General features: G+C 56.2%; 1 long non-coding RNA gene across 1 annotated transcript; it reads left to right on the forward strand.

Annotated features, from left to right (window-relative positions):
• Window positions 1-2,181: 2,181 nt before the first annotated feature.
• LOC309848415 lies at window positions 2,182-9,254 on the forward strand. Its single transcript, XR_014303024.1, has 2 exons — window positions 2,182-3,744; window positions 8,460-9,254. It is a non-coding gene; the product is annotated as an uncharacterized lncRNA (long non-coding RNA).
• The last annotated feature ends 290 nt before the right edge of the window (window positions 9,255-9,544 follow it).

Consider the following 9,544-nt stretch of genomic DNA (forward strand, 5'->3'; position numbering starts at 1 on the left):
GAGGTTGTAGTAATGCGTCACACACGCGGGCTTCTGGTCTGGGAGTGGTTCTCACTCGTCCCTGTGCACAGCTGCCCCACGGCGCTCTGTGTGGTCCCTGCGCGTGACCTGTCCGCAGTAGCTTGCGCGGGAGCGCGAGACGGCGTCGTTACCATCTTGTACGCGGACAGCGAGGTGGTTTGGGTTCTTACGAAAAGGGCTGGTTCCCTGGTGCCCTGCGCTGGAGCCCGAGGGTAGCGCCGCAGGATCCCAGGACGCAGAGCTGGGGGCAGCCTCGTTCCCACGCGGCGGTCAGCTCGCGTCCCCACCGCGCTCTGGCGGCCCCGAGCCTCGTGTCCTGGTCTCTGGGGGTCTGCGTGAAGGTGTGTGCGGCGGCCCCGGCTGTGGTCTCAACCTGCATCCTTCCCGGAGCCCCTCGGGTCATGCCGTGTCCCTGTTTCCCTGCCGGCGTGCCTGCTCCTCTCAGAAGCGCCCGCGTGGCGCCCGTCCGTCCCCACTGGGCCGTGACCTTCCGATGAGTGCTACCGCCTCAGCCTCGGAGTGCCCGTGCTGGTGTGTTCCCCACGTCCTCGCTTACGTTTGGCCGTGTTCTTGTCATCTTTACGAAACCGTAGATGAACGGAGTTCTTCGTTTTAGGAAAGCCTTGCCTAACCCGGGATGATAACGACCAATTCCTTTTTACTTGTGGAAGTCGGTAAAACTTTGCCTTCCACGGCCAAGTGATCGTAGTAAGAGATGGAGGTTTCACATGGGGTGTGAGGCGGTGATCGGATTTCCTTCCTGTGGGGATGGGCAGTTGTCCCGGCCCCAGTGTTTCCCTGGGGTGCAGCAAGTGCCTGTAAAGGCACGAGCCTCTTGTGGACTTTGTCCTGCTTTGTTCTTGGACTCTGAACTGCGGTAGCTTCACAGGAAGTCATGACCTCTGGGAAGTTCCTTTGCATGGGTTGTGGCTATTCTTGGCCTTTGCTTTCTCGTAAATTCTATAATTAGTGCGTCAGTTTTATTGATAAAACCTGTTAGAGTTTTGATCCGAACTGTACGGAGACTAGAGATCAGCTTGGGGAGGGACATCGCTGTGACTTGGATTGTGCCATCTGTAAGCCTGTGTCGGCCTAGTTACGTAGGCTCGCTCTGAGGTCTTCCAACGGGATTTCGTGGTTTTCTCCATATAGGACGTGCACATTTTTTGTTAGATCTATTCCTAGTTTATTTTCTTGCTGGTACTTTGGTTGATACATGATACTTAAAAAAACCAACAAACCCGACTTCTAGTTGATTGTTGCTGGCATAGAAAAGTGCCGTAGATTGTTGTGATCTGACGTTATACCTGGTAATCTTTCCAAATTCTTTCCTATTTAATTCATTAATTTTGGCTTATTTTCTTTTCAAGGAAAACTACAATAACAGACAAGTCTTACTGAGCATCATTTTGCCTCCTTTCAGGGTTCTGAGATGCGATCTTCCTGCGGCCGATCACGCAGTTGCGCTTCTGTGTTCTGCTCTCGCTTGGCGAATCAGTTAGGGTCGATCGTAAAATGTCCACACGTGGGAGTGCGTCTTTCTCCGTCCTTCTGTGGTGGATTTCCAGATGAATTGCGTCATCGTCAGACGGCATAATCTGAATGATGCTACTTTCTTGAAATGTAATGCGGTCAGAATAATTGTGCGCTTCAGAAGAATGAGTATCTTTTCCTTATTTGATTCAGGTTCTGCATCTACCCGGTACGCCAGCCCTCCTGAACGCGTCGTTCAGCTCTTGCAGGTTTACACAGTTTTCTGTTGGAGCAGCAGCAGTGTCTGCGAGAGCCGCGTTGAGATCTCGTCTGCGGTCGCGAATTCGCCCACTCTCCCTGTCGTTTTACTGTGTGTGCGCTTGTGTAACGTGTGTGCATGTGCATGTGCGCGTGTCTGTGTTTGGGGGGAGAGGCTGCTGTTAAAGGAGCACACACGTAGTACTTTTATGTCCTTGGGTAACTGAGCCTTCTTCGTTGCGTGGAGCCCTCTGTACCCTGGACAATGCTTGGCTCTTCTAGTGTCTCTGCTTTGAAGTAACATGACCAGCATGACTTCCTTTGTTCCTGAGATTTGGGTTCTTTCTTTGTCAGAGACAGAGTGAGCGCACGCGCAGGGGCAGGGGCAGCGGGAGAAGCAGGCCCCCTGCTGAGCAGCGAGCCCGATGCGATACGGGGTTTGGTGCCAGGACCCCGGGACCATGACCTGAGCCGAAGGCAGACGCTCCACCGACTGAGCCACCAGGCGCCCGTCGTGACTTTATGTTCAAGCACGTTTGCCGGTGCACTCTGCATTTTTACTTGTAACGTTTGTTCACCTTAAGTGTAGACAATCGTGCTGTGAACCCACAAAGCTGGTCCGTCTTTCAGCCGCGGAGTCCAGTGTGTTCCTGTCGAACCTCAGGTCCCAGGGCGCCTGGGGACTCAGTCATCCAGCCTCTGCCTTCGGCTCAGGTCATGATCTCAGGGTCCTGGGACCGAGCCCCGCGTCGGGCTCCCTGCCTCCCCCACTCCCTCGCCCACTCCCCCTGCTGGTGATCCCACTCTCGCTGTCTCTCTCTGTCAAATAAATAAGAATCTCCTGTTGCTACGGGTTCTCCTTTCTCATCTCTTCTTCCCTTTTGGTGATACGTGACATCTGCTTTTCTATTTATTCACTTTTCACTCTACGTTTATCCTTTTGGTGATCGCCACTGAAATTTTACTTTGTATTTAATAAATGTAAAGTTAGTATTTCAGTTCCTTTGCGAACATAGATCTTAAAGTACCGTACCCACCTCTGCTCTTCTCTGGACTTCTGTGCGGAAATTGTGCAGAATTTTAGTTTTGCATCTTAGGTCCCCAAATTACGTACTCTTGTTACTCTGTAGACAATGTTTGTTTTCATGTGATGTATGTTGACCACTTTATCTCGTCAGCATTTTCCTCACATTTCATGTCTTCCTTTTTTTAAGCGATAAATAGCTTGCTAGGAAAAAGAAAGATTCAAATGGAGAAGAAACTTCCTGTTGAAGTGAGGGATCTCGCACACACGTCTGGCGCACACACGGGTCGCCCCCTCGTGCCCCGTGCACTTCTCCGCGCCGTGCGTGTGCGCACCTCCCCGTCTGCTTACGGGATTGGTGCCGGCCTTCTCGGCTTCTGCTGGAGGGAAACCCTCAGCTTCTGTTCACCCGAGAGTGCTTTATTTGGCGCTTACCGTGGGCAGCCGGCGCCGGTGCTGTGCAGCCAGAGGAAGACGTGCTCTTTCCTGAGGACACATTTCCCGTTGGGTTCTCGTTTCTGGGTTCTGTTGCGGAAAGTCCGTTGGTCTGACCGGGGCTGACCCGTCTCCTCTTTGTCTTCGGTGTTCTGCAGTTTCGTCTCAGTTCGGGCGACACTGCGTTGTGTTCCGTGCGCGTAAGTTCCCGGGCGTCGTCCGCTCGCGGAGTTCACTGTGTTTTCCCTCTCGAACTCTCCCCGCAGCGGGGCCTCCCGTTCGCGGACCACCCTGCGGCCGTGTGCAGTCTGCCGTCTAACGCGTCTTTCGAGGCTTCAAAAATACTAGTTCTATTTGGATAGTTTTCAAATTTGCCTGTTCGTTGATAGCCTGTTTTTACTTGCTCATTTATTCTTTTTTCCTTAACAGTTCACAGCTCATTTTTAAGATTCGGCATCCGACATGTAAGGCCTCGGTGTCACTGTGGGCTCCGTCTGTGTGGCCGTCGCTGATGCGGACTCTTGCTCTCGCAGGTGGGTTCCCGTCAAGGCTGGTGCTGTTCGTGGGCCCGGACCGGGTGGGTGGCAATTCAGGACTGTGGTGACCTTGCTCCGGCGAGAACCAGAGCTGGGTGACACTCTTCCCAGCCCTCGCTGCCGGGGTCTGAGCTCCGTCTGCTGCTGGCCCCCGCCCCCAGTCCCGGGTCGTCCTGATCCCGGCGACTCTCCGAGGACACCCCATTCTACATCCCCTCCCTGGACCCAGCTCCAGAGGGGTTCCCCATTTGGGGGTCTTCAGGATGCCCCTTGCTGCTTATAAACCCAGTCCTGGCATGAAAAGGGTTAGAATCTACACGTGACGAGGGCCCTTCAGTGTCTCGACTGCCCTCCGGCCTAAAGCAGAACTTTTCTCTTCCCTTTTTCTTCTTAGACGGAAGGGAGCCCCCACCCCTGGTTTTCGGCCTGTTTGGCCCAGATGCAGCCCTGACCATGGAGGTGCGGTAGCCTCACGGTCCCCTCTCTTTGAGTGGGGACTGATGTGTCCCAGGGCAGACAGGGCCCCACGAGGTGGAGTCTGCCGTCAGACGGTGCTCCTGCAGGATGGACTGACTTCAGAACGTGTGTTCCTTACACGCGCTGCACACGCCCGTGGCATGTGCTCTCAGCCGGGCAAGCGCCAAGACCAGCCTGTCCCCCCCCCCCCCCCCGGGCAAGCGGGCGCCCGACTCCCCCACTCCGGCGGGCTTGGCTGCACAGCCCTGTGCTGTCTCGAAACCGGCTCTTCGAGAAGAGAGGAATAATGAAAACAAATGCATTTTGGCTCAAAGGAACATGCCACCATTTTTTTTTTTAAGGGAGCCAGTAGTACACATTGTGTGAGCTGCGGACAGAGATGGGCAGCGGGGGGAGGGAATGGACGGCCATAGGGAGGGCGGTGGCTCCAGTGGTCTCCGGGAGGAGGCTGAGTCGGACGTGAGGTTCCATCCGTGGTGCATTGCTGGTGAGAGCAGCGGGTCTGGGTAGAGGGGGGACGGTGGCTCCTGGACTGTCCTTCACGGACGGAGAGGTCTATGGCAGAAGCCCCGTGCATGGCCTAGGGACACCTTCTAGGGTGCCCTTGAGAGGAGCAGGGACGTTTCCAGGCGCAGCTCCTGCAGCTGGAGGCAGCCGGGTAACCCTGCGGTAGCCAACGGGCCAGGATGTCTCCTGCGTTTTCTCTGTGCTGTCCACTTCCTCGCCGAGGAGGATGCCCTCAGGTCTGGGGCTCCTTCTCCTGGGCCATCTGTGTGTGATTCTGGGGACAGCCCACAGGGTTCGAGGGTCTGGTTTGTCTCGGATTCCCGGCACGTGTGTGCGTGACAATAGGGATGTGGGGCCCGGAGGTCTGGGACTATTGCGTCTTCCCCGGTGACTCAGGTTTGTGTAACTTTTTCAATAATTGTCTCAAGTCAGGTGTGAAGAAAACACATTTTAAAGTGAATCTGATTCTCCAACCCCCAATTTTCCTTTGAAACCCCGCTTTCTGAGTGCAGAGCTGGGTGGTAAAACTTTGTCCTAGTCGAGGGCCTGCAGGCGGCTCTCCGCTTTTCCAGCACTCTGGTGACCCCCACCCCCGCCCCATCCTGCATCCCCAGGCGCTGGCAGGGAGGGACCCCGACCCCCGCACCCTCCCGCTCCCGGCTCGTTGGCGCCGCGCAGCAGTGGCAGCAGGCAACTGACCGTTGCGTGAGGGAGCAGTATATGCGGGGAAGTAAGCGTACGGCTCGTCTGACTTTGTATTGTGAGACGGTGTAGGAAAGACTAAAGAGACCTCTAGGCCCCGCAGACTGAAAGGTCCTCACTGCAGCGACTGTGCGGGTTTTCTTTCTGTTGAAAAGAATTCCTGTGGGAGCTTACTGCTGATTCATGTGGCGACTGGGTTAAAAAGAGCCCTTATCCCGCAGAGACGCTTGGAGGTGCAGCGGTAGGGTCCCGGGGCTGGTGTGCGCGTCTGCCGCGAGGGACGGCGGCGTGGCCGAGCGAGGGAGGCTCCGGACGAGATGTTGGAGGATGAACAACATCGGCGTCTTCGCGTGTTCTGAAAACTTTTGTAGTAAAAAACCCTCGTGCTCTTCTAGGTCCTTTTCATGACCATAAAAATAATGGGCTCGTGTTGTCAGTGTCCACGGAAACACGCCGGCACTTGGGGACTGGCTGCCTGGGGCTGAAACATTAACCATCTTGAACTTTCCATCGTTGCACACGAACATCTCTTGATTCATTTAAATCTTCCGTAATTTCTTTCAGTGACGCTTTGTAGTTTTATGTGAAAAACTTTGTGGTTTTGTGTGAAATCTTGCTCTTTTGTCACACTGACTGCTGAGTACTTGTTATTTTTGATGCTGTTGCAAGTGGAATTGTTTTCTTAATTTCCAGGTTATTGATACCATGTGAAAATAGGGTTGGGTTTGTTTGCGTCATGATCTTGTGTCCTGTGGTCCTCGTGAGATCATCTTGCGCATTTGTTCCGGTCACTCCTTTTTGTTCGGGTGTTTTTGTTTTGTAGAATTCTTAGAATTTTTTGTGTACAGGATCAGGGCATCTGTAAATGTTTCATTTCTTCGTTTCAGTCTTTATGACGCGAATGGCTTCTCCTTTCATTCCCTTTTTGCTTCAGGGGGAGATGGTTCTTGTGCTGAGCAGAAGCGGTGAGAACGGATACCCTTGCCCGGTCACAGCTGTAGGAGGGAAGGGGTTTCATCAAACGCGGCTGTGATGAGGGGCGCCTGGTGGCTCAGTCTGTTAAGCGTCTGACTCTTGCTTTCGGCTCAGGTTGTGAAATGGAGCCGTGGGTGGGGCCCCAGGGCAGGCTCCGAGCTCAGTGTGGACCCTGCTCGGGGTTCGGTCTCTCCCTCTCCCTCCAGCCCTGCTGCTCCTGGGCACGCGCTTGCCCGTCCCGCAAACAAACCCTCTAAAAACAGCTGTTAGGGTTATAACTGTGGCTTTGTTTTTTCCACATGTCCTTTGTCAGGTTGAGGACATTCCGTTCTTTTCCTTATTTGAGAGTTTTTTCTTAAAGAATTTTTTAATAGAAATTAGATTTTGTCAATAATATTTTCCCACAGCTGCTGATTGATCTGTTTCCAGGAGTTCGTGCATCGACATCCCTGGGATAAATTCTGATTGGTCATGGCGTACCATCTTTTTGAGGATATTTTTAGGGATTTACTTGAGAGGGAGAGCGTGCACAAAGGGGGAGAGGGAGAGGGAGTGAAAGACCCCCGCTGAGCACAGAGCCTGACGCGGGGCTCCATCTCATGACCCTGAGATCGTGACCTGAGCCGAAACCAAGAGTGGACGCTCAGCCGACTGACCGGTGGGTGCCCTGTAACCCTTCCACATGCTCTCAGGTTCAGCTTGCCCATATCTCGTTAAGGGTTTGGTGTCGGGGTTCGTGAGACACTGGTGCGAGGTTTTCCTGTGATTTGTTGTGGGCTTCGGTGTCAGGGTGACTCCTGCGGGACCGCTGGGGGCCCGTTCCTGCGGAAGGACTCGGAGCCCCACGGAGACGCCGAGCAGGTGGGCGTTGTTTTGCCGTTTGTCTTTCTGGGACTTCGGCGTTTCCTTCTCGCTGGCCCGACGTCCGTGACGTTCCCGTGTGGCCCTTCCTTTGCCGGGCTTGGGGGTGATGCCCGCGTCTCTGTCAGCTGCTCGTTGGGCCTCGCGTTTCTCCTGGTGGGTCCAGCTCGGGGGCGGGGTGACGAGCGCCCTGATGCTGGGGGGGCAACACGCAGGGGGCTTGCCGGCGTGAGGTGTGCCCGGGAGCGACTGCTGTGAGAGCACGTCCCGGAGCTGGGGGGCCGGCGTGGGAGATGGGGGGCCCGACGTGCAGCGCGAGCTTCACCGGCCTCGCCCCCTCGTGGCGCTCTGGACGGTGTGTGGCCGTCACCGCTGTCCCCACTGGCTGCTCCGGTCTGTCTGTCTGCCCTGATCAGACCTTGGATGTGGGTCTGGGCATCTCGGGTGCGCCTCTGGCTGCTTCCTGGGGGCAGATGGGGCGCCTGGTGCTTCCGTCTACCCCGGGCGGGCACCTTCTCTCTCAAGCGTACGGACGAGGAAGCGGAGCAGGGCCATGAAGACACGAGCCGTGGCGGGGGCGGGGCAGATTCTCTGGAGGTCGCGGCCCCTGTTGCAGCGCGTTTCCCTGGGAGCACCCAGCCTCCTGGCAGGACCAGGGACACCCCCCCCCCCCCGTGTTCTCCCTCCCGGAGGACATGCTGGGCACGCGTGGCTCTGTTTTCCTTTGTCCACACCTGTAGCTGGCAAGGCTGGGGCCGCACCGCAGCTGGGGAATTAGCACTTGAATCCTAAATAATAATAATTACTGTTTCTGGTTATGTTGAATCCACTGACAAAGACCTTTACAGAATAATTGCACTGATCAATCCCCTGCAAGTTCCTGGGGAAGATGGCTGAGTCGGTGTGTGGTGAGAACATTGGTGGGGACTCTGTCACGCCGTTGTGCGAGCACGTGTCCCTGAAGAACGCGTCGCGCTCAAGCGCCTGACGTAGCGCCTTGGAACAGCACATGGTTCCCATCAAGCAGCAGATGTTTCCTGGCCTCCCCTTAGAAGAAAATCATAGTCCGGCCACACCCCCAACTCCCCGCAGCAGGAGCGGATTCGTAGCTGCGCACCCGAGAGCCGCGGGCCGGCGGCTTGCAGGCATGTCTTGGGGAGAAACAGCCTTAAAAAGAAACAACTTTTCAGAATGTCAGATCAAAGAATCCTGGGGAAAGCGTGTTGAACAGGAGCCGTGGGTGTGGTTCGAGACACACGGACAGCTTCAGTCTCCGTCGTGCAGACCGCCGCTCCCCGCCTCCTGCTGCCGCGGCTTCCTGCGGGTCCTTCTTGCCCTCGGGGGGCACAGCGAAGTGGGGGTTTGTATCGTCACCACGAATGCCAGAACTCTCCGTCCCGAGAAAGGAGTGGTGTGGGGGTGGGGAGGCGGGGGGGGCCTCACCTCACTGGCTTCCCCGTGTACCGTCGGGGACGGCGCTCCCCCAGCGGGCTCTCCCGAGTACCCAACAGTAACGTCAGTAAATGCTTTAGGTAACGGAGCGCACAAGCGGCACGGGCGGCCCGCAGCGTGGGGCCTCGACACCCGGGGTCAGGGCAGCGCCGGATTGCAGGAGGGCTGCGTCCCCGTCCCTCAACCACCGTGAGGACGGGAACGTGCATCTTCTCTCCTGCGGTTTGGGAGTCTCCCACCTGCTCGTCCACGGGGGTCATTCCAGCGCCAGAGCCCTTCTCCCAGGCTTCTGAAGCAAGAGGCCTGTGATGGACGCCCTGCGGTCGGGTCGTGCGGGGGAACTTCCTCCCGCTGCTAATGCAATCAGGAAGCCGGCCCTTGATAGAGTTAGAGGCCCAGGGTGCGGGCCCAGGGGGACGGGCCTCCCCCTGCGTGCACTGGGAAGGAGGGGCAGGTAGCAGTTGGTGGGATTTAGCCAGTCATTGTGAAACCTGGAAATCAGGTTTTGGAAAATAAATTGGAATAGATGAGTTCTCCAGCGTTCTCCAAACTTCTTTCTGGTCCTGTCTTCCCTGTGGCGAGCCCTTGCCTCCCACTGCCTGTCCTTACGGGGTCCTCGGTGCAGTACCTGATGGCATTGTAGTGCTGGTCCTGTGGACTGAGGTCCCCCCCCATTTCTCAGTGAGGAAGCCGAGGCTCAGAGCCGGTGCCGCTAAACTGCTTAACGGGCCAGGGTTATTGGGGTTCGGTCAGCTGACTCTGGATTCCCTCGATGCATCGTGCTTTCTCTGAGCCGTCTGCACCCAGAAACACAGGGCACCTG

This window comes from Mustela nivalis (genome assembly GCF_964662115.1).
Source record: "Mustela nivalis genome assembly, chromosome: 14".
NCBI classification, from domain to species: domain Eukaryota; kingdom Metazoa; phylum Chordata; class Mammalia; order Carnivora; family Mustelidae; genus Mustela; species Mustela nivalis.